Source organism: Petaurus breviceps, unplaced genomic scaffold, assembly GCF_028583685.1.
Source record: "Petaurus breviceps papuanus isolate PSGF00001 unplaced genomic scaffold, PetGlider_PUasm1.0 176, whole genome shotgun sequence".
Classification (NCBI taxonomy): domain Eukaryota; kingdom Metazoa; phylum Chordata; class Mammalia; order Diprotodontia; family Petauridae; genus Petaurus; species Petaurus breviceps.
This window is the reverse complement of record NW_027185771.1, coordinates 1394552-1412963: the sequence shown is the minus strand read 5'-3', so window position 1 is coordinate 1412963 and position 18412 is coordinate 1394552. Positions and strand designations below refer to the sequence as shown.

Sequence of the window (18412 nt, the reverse complement as noted above, 5' to 3'; positions counted from 1 at the left end):
TGATGCCTGGAGTCTCCTGGAATTCTTTCTTCCCTTGAAGCAGAAGTTGAACCAGTAAGAATTTACTAAGGACTTATTTTGTGTCAGACATTGTACCAAACCCTGGGAATACAAATAGAAGCAGAAAGAAAGTCCTTGTCCTCAAGTTGCTTACCTTCTGACAAGAAAGACAACACATTAAAGGAGGCTGAAATGAAGTGAGGGGGTCCAGGGAAGATAAAAGCACCCTGTGAAGAGGGACATGGTAGAAAATACTGTGAATAATTATGAATGTAGCTTGGGGGGGGAATGAAGACATGGCTGACCTGGACATCTTCCTTAAAATGGAGCTTCTGGGAAGAATCAGACAATCAGAGGGAGAAGTCACAGGGTACCATAGTGCACAGAAAGCTGAGCCTGGAGTTAAGCAGTCCTAAGTTCAAATCCAGCCTTAGCCACCTGCTAGTAGTATGACCATGGCCGAGTCACTTAACCTGTTTGACTCAGTTTCCTCAACTATAAAATGGGGATAACAGCACTTACCTTGAAAGGATGTTTTAAGGATAAAATGAGATAAAACAGTGCCTGACACATAGTAAGCACTATAGAAATGCTTATTCCCTCCCCAAAGGAACTTATAATGTGAGAAGTAGTTTAAAGGTAGGGTGAGCTTCCAAGGTGCAGAGGTTTTTGTGCTTTAGTAGAGAAATCTAATAAAATGAAGTCCACTAGGGGTAAATGTAAAGACTTACATTTGGGTACAAAAAATCAATTTCACAAGTATAAGTTGGGGGAGGCATAGACAGTTAGCAGTTATTAAAAAAAAAGATGAAAGCATTTTAAAGGTCCACAAGTTCAATATTAGTATTATTACAATGGGGCAACCCCCAAACCTAGCATGATCTTGGGCTACATAGTTTTCAGGAAAAAGGGAAGTGATAATTCTCCCTATTCTGAATAGATTCTGGGCTTCTATGAAGAGAGGAATCCAAGTCAGAAAGAAAAATATGGTATTGAAAAATTAGATAGTATAGGGAGCCCTACATTAGATTCTCTCCTGTGAAGACTAGAGTGGAACCCTAGGGACTTTAGGAGAGAGTAGCTAGTCTTCTCTTTGAACAAAAGGTTCAAAAAAGCTCATTTACTTCCCATAGATAACGGTAGACTGACATCTTCCCTGCTATAAGAATTTAACTCTAACCCATTTTCCCATAGGGTTATTAAGTCACAAAATGACAGAATATAGAGTAGGAAGGGACCTTAGTGATTAATCCATCTATATCAATTTTACATTTGGGGAAATTATATCCCAGAGAAGGGAAATGACTTGTCCTCATGGTCATACTGGTAGTAAATCATAGGACCAAGAATCAAACCCAGGTTATGTGACTCCCAAACCACTGTTGTTTCCACTAGACTTCATTGGGTTGTTCAACACACCTCTCTATCCCTATATTCCAAATGGAAGAGTGGAATCAACTGCCAACCATTTTACAAGACCATCATCTCTGTGGACCTGAGCAGGTCTCCATTGTCTAGTAACAATTTGTATCAAAATAGTTTCTCTATTGATCCCCATTTAAGTGCAGGCCTTGGAATTCCATGTTATCTGAAATGGCAGAGGGGATTGCAATGCCATGCACAGAAGCTTTCCAGAAGAACTGCTACTGTGAACAGCTTTTTTAAGGTTCTGAATACTCAGTATAGTGATCACTCTATTCCATAACAAAGGCAAAACATCCATGGAAAATCAAGGTACAGCATAATTCAAAATACAGCATTTACCGTATTTCAACTTATCACAGAAAATCACAATATAATATTCACAACATAGTCTCAAAGTAAAATAGTCACTCTTAAGTTAATTCAATCAGTCACTTATCAGTAATAATAGTCAAAGTACAATCAGTCACTTATTCAGTAAAGTCTTACTAAGTATCATACACAAAATCCTCCACCCCTTAGGTCACTAGTAAACTATAATTCCATAATTACTCAGTACCCAAGGAGAGGTCTTTTCTTCATCTTGACTTGGGGCCTGTTCTCACATTTCATCTTCCATGGTCCCAGATTCTACCTGGATTCACCAGACTGTCACCTGGGTTCAATGGCAGACAACTCCCAGTTTCTTGACTAACTTTCTGGGGAGGTCCTGCTCCACACCGGCATTCACAGGGTCTGGTCCATGTCAGCTTCTTCATTTCTGCTCCAAGGAATTCAAGGCTCAACCAAGCCGAAAACAAAGTCTCAGCATTCCAGTCATGCCTCCTCAGTCACCTGGGCTCCTGGCTCTTGGCTATGGCCTCCTGGCTCCTGCACTCCTGGAAGAAATATAGGCAAGGGAGTTCTCAGTGACTATTCATGCCAGGCTGCAGGGCATGAATTGCCTACTCCAATGAAAGGTACCCCTATAAGGGCAGCTAAATGGTACCATAGGGCCTGGAGAAAAGGACAGTTGAGTTCAAATCCGGCCTCAGACACTTACTAGCCATGTAACTCTGGGCCATTGACTTAAATTCTTTTGCCCTCAGTTTCCTCAACTATAAATGGAGATAATAGTAATAATATTGGGGATATTAATATAACATAATTAATATAATAATAATGGGGATAAAATAAAGGATTGTTGTGAAGATTAAATGAGATATTTGTATTGAACTTAGCCCAATGCTTGGCATATAGTAAACCTTATACAAATGTTAACTATCATCATTATTATTATTATTAGGGGTTTAGCGCTAGTCTCATTTTCCACCATTATAAGACTGTGTATAGACAGCTTAGCAGCCAGACTGAACCAACATGAAGTGGGCATCTGCATTTTATCTGGTGTTTCATAAAGAAAGAACTCAGCATAGCTACTAAAGGAGAATGTGTTGGTGATGCAGTTATTTTTTCTTGTTCTAAATCCCCAAGGGCAACCAAGACTCCTAAATGGGGCTGAAAATCTTAGGTTGTGATAACACATCTCGTTATCAGTTTTCCTTTGATGAATTCTTAAGTAAATGAGATTAGTAGTTAAATGCTACATAATAAATTGTTGGTTTTAAACATTGTAGAAAACCCACACACATAGACACACACAAAGACGCAAAGGACAGCTGTGATTCGGTGGAGAGAATCCTGGGTTATTTGAAGTCAGGACATCTGCATTTGCATTTGAGTCCAGGCCTCCATGCTGCCCACTTAGCTGTATGGCTAACCATGTTATGCATTTAAATCTGTTTTCTTGGATGCTCAATCACCCTGTGCTACTCTTTCAGGGGCTCTCTTTTCATTCTTCACTCTCTCATTTGGTGATCTCATCATATCCCATGGGTTCAATGATCATCTTTATGCAGATAATCCCCATATCTATAGATCCAGCCTTTGTCTTTCCAGAGTTCCACTTGTTCTACATCAGCTGGACACTGGTCATTTTAAAATGGACGTCTTAAAGGCATCTCAGACTCAACATATCTAAAATATAACTTCTCTTTTCCTCAAAACCCATCACTATTGATGGTGCCACTATCTTTCCAATTAACTAGGTTAGCAATCTAGAATCAGATGCCAAATTTTGTGTTTTCTATCTCTATATAACATTTCCCACATGTGGCTCCTTCTCTCTACTTTCAAGGCTACTGTCCTAGTTTGGGTCCTCATCACTTCTCCCCTGACCTATTGTAATGGACTCCTATTTTGTCTCTCCACCTCAATCTCCCCACTTCAATCCATCATCCATACAGCCGTAAAAGTGGTTTTCCTAAAGAAGTCACATCGCTCTCCTACTCAGTAAACTCCAGTGGCTCCCATTACTTCTAGAATCAAATGTAAACTCTTCCATCTGACATTTTGCTGTTATTGTTCAGTTGTTTTTTTCAGCCATGTCTGCCCCTTTGTGACCCCCTTTGGAGTTTTCTTGGCAAAGATACTAGAGTGGCTTTGCTACTCCCTTTTCTAGTTCATTTTACAGAAGAAGAAACAGAGGCAAACAGAGTTAAGTGCCTTGATCAGGGTTGCATAGCTAGGGACTCAGGAAGATGAGAATTCCTGACTGCTGACCCAGCATTCTATGCATTCTGATGCCCCCAACTGCCCATTCAAAGTTCTTCAAAACCTGGCTCCTTTCTATCTCTTCAACTCCTCTCCCTCATGGCATCACCTTCCTAATGCCATGGTCCTCTTTGGGAACAAAGGACAGACAACAATAACAAAACACTCCTCTCAGGACTCTCTTCCAGATCTACTTGCTACCAATTACCTTAATTGAGTACTTATTAACAATAAATACTCATTATTAACAAAGAAGATTTATTATCTGTGATAGCTAACCCAAGTTCAGATTGCATCCATGTACACAATGGCATCTCCCATCTCTACACCTTGTTCCTCGTGCTTAGAACTCTTTATTTTCTTTCTTTCTTTCTCTTTCTATCTCTCTGTCTTTTTCTTTCTTTTGCTTTTTTTGAAGGGACAAAAGCAGGACACTTGGGGTTAAGTGACTTGACCAAGGTCACATGGCTAGTTTTGTGTTAAATGTCTGAGGCCGGATTTGAACTCAGGTCCTCCTGACTCCAGGGCTGGTGCTCTATTCACTGTGCCACCTAGACTCCCCAGAACTCTTTCTTTATCCACTTCCATATCTTAGAGCTCCTGGTTACCTTAAAAACTTCCTTCAAGTTACACTTATTCCAGCTCCATGAAGCCTTCCTTGATTCCTACCTTCCATCCCCACCAGTTGCTATGACTTTCCCATCCCAAACTATCTTGGATTCTTTTCATATATGTGTTGTCTCTCATATTCAAATATAAACTCTGTGAAGACAAGGGCCATTTCATTTTTGTCTTTGCAGCCCAGCACTCGGCACGATGTAGGTTCTTAATAAATGTTCATGGATCAACCTGTAAAATGGAGAAAACAACTCTTTTCGTTATTTGTCTTCCAGAGAAATTGTGAGGCTCAAATGAAACGATGTTGTCGGTAAGAAATTTAAAGATCCGCACAAATCTAAACTTCTATTATTTGTTGTTGTTTGGTCTTTCCAGTTCTGTCTGAGTCTGTGGCCCCACTTGGAGTTTTCTTGACAGAGATACTGGAGGGGTTTTCCTTTTCTTTCTCCAACTCATTTTATACATGAGGAAACTGAGGCAAACAGGGTTAAGCGACTTACCCAGGGTTTCATGGTTAGTGTCTGAAGTCAGGTTTGAACTCAGGAAGATGAGTCTTTGTGATTTCAAGCCCAGTGCTCTATCCACTCTACCACCTAACTGCCCTTTCTTATTATTAGTCAGTCAATAAACATTCATTAAGCCCCTACTGTGTGCTAGGCATTGAGCTAAATGCTAGAGATACAAAGAAAGGCAAAAAAAAATGGTCATTTCCTCAAGAAGTTTATGATCTAATGGGAGAGACAACACAGAAATACCAGATAAGCCTCCTCACCTGCATTTCCTGACTTTCTTCTAGACTAAACTCAAATTTCACTTTCTTTCGGAGGCCTTTCCAACTCCCTTCCTCCTCCTACTTGCTAATTTTTTTTCTTTTTCTTTTTGAAGGGTGAAGGCAGGGCAATTGGGGTTAAGTGACTTGCACAAGGTCACATGGCTAGTAAGTGTTAAGTGTCTGAGGTCAGATTTGAACTCAGGTCCTCCTGACTCCAGGGCTGGTGCTCTATTCACTGTGCCACCTAGCCACCTCCCCCCCCAATTGCTAATTTCTTCTTTCTGAGATTACCTTCCTACAGATAGAGCTGGAAGGAAATTTAACAGTCACCTGTTCTAATTTCATTTTATAGATGAGTAAATTTAGGCGAAGAAAGGTAAAGTTACTCACCCAAGATCACACGGGCAGTTAAGTAAGGTGATCTTCAGAGTCCCAACTGACTGTGAGATTCATTAACTCTGGTTTGGAACCAAGATATGACATCGTCCATCTTCACTCTGCTCCCCCCCAAAAAAGAAGAGTATAAAGACTGTGTTTCAAGGAATGCATTGGTTCCCATAGGATATCTGTCCATGATGAGCAAGAGATTAGCAATCTCAGTTTGTCAGCACCCCATGTAGGGAATTAGACCCACATCTTCCATGTTAATGATACTTTCCATTTTAATTTCCTGTGTGCCACATTGAAAATGTATCTGTTGAAAGCAGAATTTCATTCCGTCCAACTGTCTCGTTAAGTGAAGTCATTGAGGTTGTACCTGTCACAACAAGATTCTGTAAACTCATTTAGGCCTATAATTTGGAGGGGAGCAGAGATGACTGTTCTGTGGAAGCCCATAACCATTCGCTCAGTGTCATCATAATTGCCATTAGTAATTGGCTACTCATTAACACTAAGTATTAATTATTAATAAAGAGGAATTATTAAGCACTGGCAATGTGGCATATTATCTACTAGAATCAACCCAAGTTGAGTTCATGCCCACTGCTTCATGGATTGACAAACTAAACTGTAAGATAGACAGGTTCCTCGGAGGGGAAGGAAATCCACTCAAAGGAAGGTGATGCCAACAGGGAGAAATCTGTGCTCTCTGGTCTCTGGACAGGCCTTCTGCTCTTAAGACTTGATGCCTTACTATAACCTCAAGAATTATTATTAATAGTTACTTATTTTAGAACTAATAATTATGTAATTAAAATTATAATCATTTATACAGGATTTTAAGCTTTACAAAGCACTTGACATATGTTAGCCCTTTTTTCCTCAGCAACAACTTTGTGAAATAGATGCTATTAGTCTACCCATTTTACAGATGAGGAAACAGAGAAGTTAAGTGATTCATCCAGGGTTACCCCATTACTGTGTCTAGGGTGGAGTTTGAACTCAGGTTCTCTTGATTCCAAGTCCTACCCCACCTAGTGCCTGTGTGTGAAATAACTCATGCTATCTCCAAGGTCTGTCACATGGAAACGGCTAAACTTCAGATATTTTAAGCAAAATAAAAGTTAATATTATTGATACTTTAAATGAATTTGATAGAAGTTTAGTTAGTATTTGGGGGGAGCGAGGTGGCATGGTGGATAGAGTGCCTGGACTGGAGTCAATCTTCCAGAGTTCAAATCTGGCCTCAGACACTTCCTAGCCGTATGACCCTGGGCAAGTCATTAACCCTGTTTGCCTTAGTTTCCTCATCTGTAAAATGACCTGGAAAAGGAAATGGAAAACCACACTTGGATCTTTGCACAAACAAGCCTAAATGGGGTCATGAAGAGTCAGACATGATGGAATCGGCTGAACAATAACAAAACTGGCTGTGCTTTAAATAGGTTTAATTTTATATCTCCAGTGTTCCTTTCCTGATTTTGGAGCCTGTTCCCTTTTGGGGACCTTCTCCTCCCTTTTGGGAATTCCCCTTCCTAGAGAGTCAGGGCTTCAATGGAAAGAGGGGAGAGTGGCATTCCAGTCTGGAGAGTGAGCATCTGGTTGTGGAATCCCCAGGCTTAAGCTGACGGCCAGGCCCTGTACTCTCCCGCTTGGCAGCCCCATTTACTTGGAGCTGCCATCTTTCCTGAAGCTGAAATTACCTGCACTGCATGTCACCCACTCAGGACCAGAGTACCCAAGGTTGACAAGGTGTCAGTTAGCTAATCTGATCAACTATTTTCAGCTTTTGTGCTAATGGGAGAGGGTTGGAGGGCCTCCTCCTGCTCACCGGTAATATATGTACATTTTAACAGTGGCCTTCCAGAGATAATGTGCCTCCTGAGGTCAATGCTATGGCAGGCCAACAGGGGAGACCAGGGTCAGCCTCCTGATGAAATGAAGTAGGCCAGAATTCATTGAAAGCCTCTGGGATGCTGTCAATTGGCTGTACCAACATAGCGAGGCATCATTCAAGATGGTTAGACTGGGACACTTATTAAGAACCTAGTATGTGTAGTTGTTACTGTTCAGCCATTCAGTCATGTCCGACTCTTCGAGCTGGCCTAATTATGTGGGAGTCACTGCATGGGAACCAACGCATTCTTAAAACATAGGCCTACAGACAGGCAAAAAATGATGGATGGCCTTTGAATGTCAGCAATGCCACGCAGTTCAGTGTGTCTTTGGATAGCAGCACCCTCAGTAGACAGATCACAAGGCTCTCCTGAGTCCTGATAGCCAGGGTCTATGAGCCCACATAGCCCTTTCGGCATGGAGGGGAAGGATGCAAAGGCAGTCTGCTGCTAAGCATCCCTTAGAAGCAGAGAGTGCATACACTGCCAGGCTTAGAGGCAGGAAGACCAGAATTCAAATCCTACCCTAGACACTTACTAGCTACATGTCTCTGGGAAAATCACTTAACCTCTCTCTGACTCAGTTTCCTTATTTGTAAAATGGTGATAGTAACAGCCTGAAGGGTTCTTATAGGGAATGAATGAAGTTATAATATGCAGAGAGGGTTTCCAATGTTAAAGCTCTATGTAAATCTTACTTATAAGGTCCCACCCCATTCCTAGAACTCCTTCCCACCTCACTCTGGCACAACTGACTTCCTTCAGTATTCAGCTCAAATTCTGTCTTCTGTAGGAGACTTTTCCTAATCTCTCCCAAGCAGGAAGGGACTTTCCCTGTAGTATTACTTTCCATCCACTCCATATCCATCTTGTATAATTTGTGCATTATTTGGATGCTGTGTCCGCCATTGTACTGTGAGTTCCTTGAGGCCAAGAACTGTCTTTCTTTTCGTATTTGGATTCTCGGTGCTTACCATAATGCCAGACACAGTAAGCACTTAATAGATGTGTGTTTGTTGCTGCTGTCGTTGAAGTCAAGGGTTATGTTTTTTGCCTTTCTTTGTGCCCCCAGTACCTGGTATAGAGTAAGGGCTTAATGAATGCCTGTTGACTGCCTGACATGGAATGTGACTCAATTTCTAGAAATCATGGATGAGTGTTGAGAAGACTTTGCTGAAAGCTTTATTTCTGTTCAGAGTGTAGGCTTCTGGGGTTTCTACTGTTCACCTTGTCTTAGTCTTGTAAGGAAGAAAGGACTTAGAAACAGAGAGTGGAAAGTGGCATTTCAGGTGGGGGAGTGGGTAAAAACAAGGAGGCATTTTGATGAGAGTGAAGCATTTATTAAAAAAAAGGAGATACATCCAGGAGGCTGCATCTAAGCTACCAACGTGGCTAAGGCTGATGGATTGCTTGAGCTCAGGAGTCCTGAGCTGCTGTGGGATTAGCCTTCTGGGTGTCTTCCGTCACTGTCTGGCATTAAAATGGTGAGCACCCAGGAGTAAGGTGACAGAGGCACTAGGTTGACTAAGGTCCAAGTCAGAAATGAGGCAAGTCAAAAAAGCTTCTGTGCCAATCAGTAGTGAAATCAAACCTGCTGCACTTCTAGTCTGGGTTAGATAGGAAGACCCAGTCTCAAAGCAAACACTCACACCCATGGACAAACACAGAAGGTAGTTAAGGATGGATGTTGGGGCTTGAATAACAGACCAAGAACTTTGGAATTTATTCAACAGACCAAGGCAGTAAAGGACCAAAAAGGGAATCATTGTTACCATTTTTTTGGTGACCATAAATGCATATTTATGGATTTTATTCTTTATTAAACTCAATAGGCATGAGGCTCACTAACTGTGGATATGTAAAGATCCCTGTGGGCATACATTGACTTATTTTTGTATTTTTATTTATTTTGTTAAATATTTCCCAGTTACATTTTAATCTGGTTCAGGCAGGAGTCAGGAGTGCTGTGGGCTGCGTGTTTGACAAATCAGGATTACACCATTGCTTTTCATCTTGCCCACTCTGTCTGCTGTTTTCCAGTCTTCCCTCTTATCATTTGCCTATTAAGGACTTTTCCTCCCCATTTTATATGGAATTAAATCCCCAGAACTCACAGCTGAATTGTAGAAGTATTTTTGGGAAAAGTCATCACTCAAACTAGCCATCAGAGTGGACTTCAAGGGTTGATTCTGCTGTGCATTCTGCTTGTGGCTGGGCCTCAAGCAGGACCTTGAAGGAAGGGCAGGCCTTAGGCCAGTGGAGAGGAGGCAGATCCCAGAACCAGCTTGTAGGCCGGTAGAGAGGCAAGCCTCTTGGGTCATTCTCTGGCAGTCTGAAATGGGTCCTGGAAAAGCAGTAGGGACTTCACATGTACCCTGCCATGCTAATGGTGCAAGTGAGTGAAGAGAAAGAACTCTGCTTGCATAGGATACCCAGGACACAGAGAAAGATCATTTCTGTATACTTTTTTTTTAATCTCCTGGACTTCTCATGATTTTTTGATAGAATCATAGATTTCAAGCCAAAAGGAACCATCTAGTCCAGCTCCTTCATTTTACAGATGGGGAAACTGAGCCCTACAGAGGTAAAGAGACTTGCCCAAAGTCACACAAGTAGCAAAGGCAGAACTAAGATTCAAACCTAGTTTCTCTGTCTCCAAATCCAATAGAGCACCATGCTGTCCAGTTCTGCCTCTCAAATTGCCCTTTGTCTCATCATGTCATAGGAGGCAGTGATGAGAAATTACTATTAACACAGAGAATTGAAATCAGGGAAACATGATTAATAATTATGTGTGTGTGTGTTTTCTAAATGCTGCGACCATCTCTACCCTTCTCCTGCCTGTGTTGTGAATACTCATCCAGCTCAAACTCTGTGTGTGTGCGTGTATTTTTTTCCCCTAACAGCCTCTTAGAACCTATTTCTGTCATTTTAATGTCCTTTAATCTCTTTCTTCGGTCAAAGAGAGAGCCCACACCGAAGTACCCAGATTTGGCAGCCAACCCTGACCTCATCTTGCAGAAAACTTGATGGAAACTGACCTAGATGCAGCTTTGGGTGCTTGGGGAAGGTACTTGGAAAAGGAAGTTTTCCATTTAGACAAAGGGAAGATGGCAAGAAAAGAAGGACCCAGAAGCAGGTCGAGTCCTAAGTGAGTCCCCGAGGCCCCTTGGCGTGACTCTGCCAAAGCGCAGCTGTGACATTAGCAGACAGACATTGGAAGCATCATCATAATTCTGCAGATAAAAGCAGCCCCTTCTTCAGACAATTATAGTAAAATTGAAGCTCTCCTCCAAGAGAAACACATGCCCTTGTTGTGGGGTTTTTTTTCCCTCTTTTCCCCCCTTTATTTTATTCTTTATGAGCAAATTGGTTTTTCAGGGCTATAGAAAGAGCCGATTGGAAGCTTAAATCCTCCCTGTCTGCCCAGGGGTGGGATTCGCAGGGTTAGACATGTAACATCTGAAGGCTGATTTTTTTTTAAATTGATATCCAAGAATAAAAGAGAGAATAGTAGGAGAAGCTGATCAGGAATGAATAAAGTCTCCTTTTAAGCTGAAATAACCCCCCTCCCCCCCATCTTCCCTCCAGAAAAGCCGGACTGTAATTGCTTGCAATCACTCGGCACAAATTGTCTCCTTGTATTTGCTTTTTAATTTTGTATAATCTGGTCCATTTCGCTCTCTCTGCCTTTGAGCTTAACCTCTCTCTCTCTCCCTTTCTCTCTCTTCCTCTCATTCGTTCTCTCTTTCTCTCTCCCTTTAATTCTTCAGTGGTGGTTTTTTTTGAAATTGTAATAATTCCCAATGATAGTGATGGTTTTTTACTAAGCAAAGGCATTTAAAGGGGAAAAAAATAAAGGGAGATTGAATAGATATGGGCTGCATCTATTTAAATGTTCATTTCAGTCTTTGAAGTATTATTTATTTTAATGTGTTAATATTTTTTCTCGAGATACTAAGGGTATTTTAATAAATAAGTACACTAACCACACAGTGAGCCAAGAGAGAAGTTGCTTTTGTGCCTGGTGGGGAGGAGAGATCATTTCCCAGAATAACTGAGGGCTGTTTTCTTTTTCTCATTGAGTATGTGTCTGTTTGCTAGCTCACAGTACCTCTCCACTCACCTTCCTTATAAAGCTCCCTCCCTCCTCCAATTAGACTTCCTCTGGCATCTTTCCCCCACCCCTGACCTCATTCTCCTTAGCTTGGTTCTCTCTTATTTTTGAGTCTCTGAGTTATTTATGTGGGAGAGCTTTGAGTCAAGTAGCAGAAGCATCAGTTGATATGGTTTCTGTCTGAATTTCCTAAATTCTGGTTGGGTCAGGGCTTTGGAATATTGAGAGAATCACAGGGAAAGCTCTTCGGTGGGGGTAAAAAGGGAAAACAGGTGGACAACAGGTGTACACGTAAAGAAGAAGGGAAAGAAATAATAACACAAGATAGTTTAACCATGGTGCAATCTTTTCATGTCTGTGGTGCCTGTTATCATAAGATCCAAGCCTTCAAACTGAGAAATTAGCCTTCACTAGAAAGAAAAGAGTATCTAAGTCAAGAATGAATGAACAGGTTCAGAGCAATGGGAAGCATCTTAAGTAAGATCCTTAAGAAGAATAAGTAAGAGGAAGACATGTAATGGGGTAGAGTATGCAAATTTTCATAGAGGTTAAGTTGTCCAAATTGGACATTAAAACCAAAATGAAGCCCCTGTGAAGTCAAGACTTGTTTGTCAAACAAAGTAATTCTGGCAGACCCATGCTATTTTGTGGTTGTCATTAAATATGCATATATTTAATATATTTTAATTTTAGCCACTTTTCAGTTGTTTCTAGCTTTTTGTGACCCCATTTGGAGTTTTCTTGACAGAGATACTGGAGCAGTTTGCCATGTCCTCCAGCTCATTTTACAGATGAGGAAACTAAGGCAAACAGGGTTAAGTGACTTGCCCAGGGTAATACAGCTAGTAAGCGTCTGAGGTCAGATTTGAACTCAGGAAGGACTCAGATCTGGCACTCTAACCACTGTGCCACTTGGCTGCCCATGCATATACATATACATATGTATATACCTATACATACATACATATATATGTACATATATACCTCTGTGTATTGCAGCTTGAATTTCATTGTATCCATTTGTGTGTGTGCGCACGCATGTGTGTGTGTTTAATTCAGGAAAACTTATCAGTCTGTACTGTTATTTTGTGGAATTTATTTCTCTGAACCTAGCAGCCTATTTCCCAGAAATAACAAAGCTAGACAAAATTCTTTTTTTTTTTTTTTAAGCAATCATGGTTAAGTAACTTGCTCAAGGTTACACGGCCAGTTATTTCTGGGTGTGGTGCTGAGTGTCTGAGCCCGGGGTTCGATCTCCAGGTCGTCCCAACACTGGAGCCGGTACTCTTACTCACTGAGCCACCTGGCCGCCCTTAAGCAATTGGGGTTAAGTAACTTGCTCAAGGTTACACGGCCAGGTGTTTCTGGGTGGGTGCTAAGTGTCTGAGCCCGGGATTCGATCTCCAGGTCTTCTCAACACTGGAGCCGGTGCTCTTACTTGCTGTGCTACCTGGCTGCCCCTGCTAGAAAAAATTCTTGAAGTTGCTCAGATTTTTTTTTTAATAGAAACTGACTTGATCTCATTTTTGTATTAAATTCATTCAAAGCAAATGGGGTGGCTTTTTGGGCACCTACATATTGCGCATACTGTAATAAAGAAAATGTTTGTTTTAGAGAAGGGTGGCAGGTTGTTCTGAGAAGATTGACAAATTGCAGAAGAAGACACATCAACAGCAAGTTATTTGAACTCTACGTCACAGGGGAAAGCAGTCTGATGTTGCTTCCCGTGATTTGATGAACAAGGCTCTTAAGATCGAAACCATCTTCCCACAGATAGTGGAAGAAAACCAGAAAGCGAGTTCTGAAACTGTAGCAGGATAGAGGTGGTGTCATCTACACCACTAACGTGAACTGTTTTCACCTCTAAGAATTTCAAGAAAGCATTGTGTTAAAATTGATATTTGGGGCTTTTGGTTTGGCTTTTGTTTTTAGCAGATTTGCTGTGTTCCCTACACCTGCAACCATATAACCTTTTCCACATAAAACATGAAACTAACTTTTCCCTTCTTTTCATTGTTATTAGTCAGAATACCTAAAATATCCTACACGTTCAGCTTTGGTTTTCAAATAGTGTAAACGGGTGAGATACCAAAAAGTAAGATAGTACAAAAAGCAGATGGCCCAGTCCTTGGGACAGACAAACTTACAAGTAACACCCAGAGCCTCCTTAATGGGCCCCCTTCCCATCACCTATCCCTCATTTCTACTCCCAGGGTAGAGGTGTTCAAGGGGTAATTGTTTCTCTCATTCCTCACCTCATAAGCCCCCATTACCACTGAACCTTCCCAAGGGAGGCCAAATGAAACACACTAAATCAAAGGACATTTCCTTCGAATAAAACATAAGGTAAATAAAAAGGAATTAAAGCCTTAAACCCAGCAGCAGCAAACACTCTCACCCCCGTTTCCCAAAATCACCATTTTGTAAGCAACTAGAGTCTGAAATCTGAGGGGCCACTCCTCACCCTTCTGCCTCTGCAAACTTCCACATAATGAAAGAGAGGACAGACACTTTAAATCACAGTCCAGATGTTAAAGACTAGCATTAGAGGCAGTCTCTCTGATGGTCGCTTTCCTTGTTCTGTCTTACTGCAGCTGCATGAAGCAGGGTGAGCTCCTGACATGGCAACCACAAGGACATTGAAATCATATACTGTCTTCCACAACAAATGAATGGAAACTTATGGGCAAAAAGATTCATAGTAGTTCTTTTTTATAGAGGCAAAAACCTGGAAACCAATGAGAAGTTTGATTGATTTGATTGAAGTCATTGAAGAATGACTGCGTAAGTTGTGGTATAGGAATATGATGGAATACTATTGTACTATAAGAAGTGAAGAAATATATGACTTATAACAGGTATAGAAAGACTTTTATGGACTGATTTGGAGTGAAGCAAGCAGAATCAGGAGAATGATTTTTATATTAGCAACAACATTGTAAAGACCCAAAACTTTGAAAGCTGTAAGAGTTATGGCCGATACAATGATCATCCATGATTCCCAAGGACCATTGGTGAAGCATGCTCTGTGTAACATGGAGATGAGTGACCTAGAGAGGAGAATGATATACTTACACAGTGATATCTGTATCTATCCATATCTCTATCTCTATCTATCTCTATCTGTCTCTATCTCTATATCTAATCTATATATCTCTATCTCTGTATCTATCTATATTTGTCTATCTGTCTGTCTGTCTGTCTATCTATCTATCAACTATCTATCTATCTATCTATCTAACTATCTATCTATCATCTATCTATCTATCTAACTATCTATCTATCTATCATCTATCTATCTATCTAACTATCTATCTATCTATCTATCATCTATCTATCTATCTATCTATCTATCTATCTATCTATCTATCTATCTATCTATCCACAACCATCGAGGGAATTTGTTTTGCTTGATTATATATCCTTGTTACTAGAAATTTGTTTTTCTTTTCTTTTATTCAATGCAGTAGAAAGTGGGAGGAAGATAAAATAGATTTCTGTTCATCTTAAAAACAGAAACAATTAGCATAAATTGCAAAGAGGCTGATTTAGATTTGAAGGAAAGAAAATCATCCTAACAATTGGAGCTATCCAAAAGCAGAATAGACTTCTTCAGGAGGTAGTGAGTTCCTCATTACCAGATCTTTTCCATCAGAGGTAGGGAATGTCCATAAATGTGATTCCTTTCCCCAGAAGTCCTTTCCAAATCTGACATTCTGTTATCTGTGAGCAAAGTATATAGGAAGGTACAAAATACCATAGGAGTTCATGGGGGGAAAGGTCATTTATCAACTAAAAAGATAGGGGAAGTTTTCCTGGGCAATGTGGCATTAAATTGGATATTAAGAGGTGGTTGGGAACACCAGAGGTTTGGGTACTTCGAGCAGTGGAAACTACAAACAAAGGCATAAAGGAGAGAAAGCAGAATGTGTGCTGGTATCTCAAGTAGCCCAGCTGGCCACAGAGCAGGGAATAGGATAGTATGAGAACAGGTTGGAAAGGTTGAATGGAACCAAACTATCTTTGAATGCCAGATGATGAAGTCCATACTTTTCTTTGGGGGGAAGGGAGAGCAGGGGAAAGAGTATTCCATTAAAATCTGGGCTTCTTTGGAAATGAAAGTTTCAGTGACTAGAATTAGGATAAGGTAGTGATTTGGTCATCAGAGGACAAGAACTCCAATAGCTAGAGCTGAAGTCAAAATAGGTAGCAGTAACATTTGAGCTACTTTGACTATGGATCTGTGAATCATCATTTCTCCCTACCCTGTGGATCTCCTTGGCTCTGGAGCTGAGAGGCTCCCCCCCACCCAACATTCTGAAGACTAGGTGGATTTGGGAGCAGGGAACAAATATGGCTACCATACAACACGTATGCTTCTCTGTTCAGCTTTTTAGGTCTGAGAATGTGAGTACTTGCTTGTCTGGCTTTTCTGGCACAGTCTATTAAGTGGGGAATTTGTTTGGAGTCAAGAAAACATGAATTCAAATTCCTCTTAGTAGCTGCATAAAGCTAAGCAAGTAACTTAACCTCAACTCTGGGTTTCTCAATCTCAATTTCTTTATCTATAAAATGAGTATAATAATAACACCTATTTCACAGGGTTATTATGAAGTTAGAATTTAGAGTGACACATAAATATTTCTTGCTGTTCAAGTCATTTCCATCATGTCCAATTCTCCATGGCCCCATTTGGGGTTTTCTTGGCAGAGGTACTGGGGTGGTTTGCCATTTCCTTCTCCAGTTCATTTTACAGATGAAGAAATGAGACAAAATGACTTGCCCAGGGTCACACAGCTAGTAAGTATCTGTAGATGTTAGGTATTGTTATTAAAAGAAAGTCAGTGAAAATTATTAGCATTCAAAGTATATGCATTCCCAGTGCCTTGGACATAATAGACAGTCAAAAAAATACGTGTTGAATGAAGAAAGGAAGGAAGGAAGGAAGGAAGGAAGGAAGGAAGGAAGGAAGGAAGGAAGGAAGGAAGGAAGGAAGGAAAGAAGGAAGAGAAGGAGAGAAGGAAGGAAAGGAAGAGTAAATGAAAATCCAAACAATTACTTGATTAGGATTCCCCTTCTAGATGGATGGTAGGGTAATGGAGTGATGCAGTGAACCTCAAATCAACTCTCTGTTCGTTTTGATTTTTAAAGAGATTTTGTGCTTTCAGCATCAGCCTATAGAAAACTGAATGGAGAATAGATATCACAAAAACAACAACAAAATTGCTTCATGAATAGTACTTGCTTTCACCATATCTGACTGTAACCCTTTTTATAAGTGTATGGCTATTTTCCAAGTCAATTCATTCAACAATCTCTAGGGTAAAGCAGTAAGTGTCCTGTGTAAGGGAAAGTATGATTTGCCAAGGAGACGCATTATTAAAGATATTTTCTGCTGGATAGACTCTCTCTGGGATGTTAGCTTGTTTTAGTCTTGCTTCTTTGTGTCATATGGAAGATGCTGTTTAGTGCTCCCATGGGGTCTTGCCATTCCGTACAAGAAGATATAGAAATAATGGATAAAGGATTTGTTTTTGAAAATTAAACTAATTTTTTTGTGTTTTTTTTCTCCAATTGAAAATGTATCTTTTCTTCCTAGGGTCTCAAAGAGAAAGACCAAGATCTGATGTAAGCTTTGCCCTTCCTTGGGCCCTACTGGACTGTTTCCCAAGTAAGGAATACAGAGAGATTCACCATTCACCACTCCCAGGGAGAGACGTGCAAAGATCTAGAGCTTGGAGAAAGAGCCTTCCATTGACTTCCTCCATCAGAGGGCTGCTATATCACCATTCTTCTCATTTTCTGGAGCTCTTCAGAGAACTGCAGTCTTAATCCCTACCCTTAGGAAAGACTGAACTTCTTTGCCTCTCTGGTAAGTTATGCTGCCTTCTCCTTTGCTGTCATGAATCTGGAAAACTGATAGGTTAGGAGCAAACTGCCAATTGGCTGAGAGTGGTACACCCTAGATAGAAGAGTTCAAAGCCCCTTCTAATCCAAGCAAAACAATTCTTCAGACTTGGCCCCCTTATCTTCCCAAAGTCACAGAGATTCATTCTTGATAAACATTCCCAAAGTCACAGAGATTCATTCTTGATAAACAAACAGGCACCACTTCTTAGCAAACAAACATTGGGGAGGGGGGGTGCATGAAAAAATGTAATATAAAAAAGAAAATTACATGTGTATTTTCTCCTGACACAGTTTTAAAGGCTGTTTGTAGCTGATTTACAATGCTTATATTATTCAGCTTTTCATTTGAAATTCTAATAAGTCCTTTGAATGGGTTGGCGCTTGCCAGAAAGTGGAAGGAATGAAATGTCTCCATTGAATTGTTATCTTTTTTAGCGACTTCTTCCCTAACATCCTCAATCTTCCTTCAGTGTCCCTTTCCCATCCATGGAATTTACTGATTTGATATTGCCACTTGATTAGAAGCAGGTGGTGGGAAGAATTCTTGGGCAGACCCTCATGCCTGACGTTTGTGTGTGTGTGTGTGTGTGTGTGTGTGTGTGTGTGTGTGTGCTTTGCTGTTACATCATCTTCACTTCCTTCTTTCTAGTATGTTGATGATAATGAGGATTGTATCTTTGTTTAAAGAGTACTCTAGAATTTTCA

The 18412-nt window shown here is 40.6% G+C and overlaps 1 long non-coding RNA gene across 1 annotated transcript in view; it reads left to right on the top strand.

Moving 5' to 3' along the window:
• The window catches only part of LOC138159258 (uncharacterized), a 1259001-nt gene that overhangs the window by 903715 nt on the left and 336874 nt on the right, over nucleotides 1–18412 (top strand). Inside the window, exon 8 of the long non-coding RNA XR_011167854.1 lies at nucleotides 17397–17669. This is a non-coding gene — a long non-coding RNA (uncharacterized lncRNA). The remainder of the gene's footprint in view (nucleotides 1–17396; nucleotides 17670–18412) is intronic.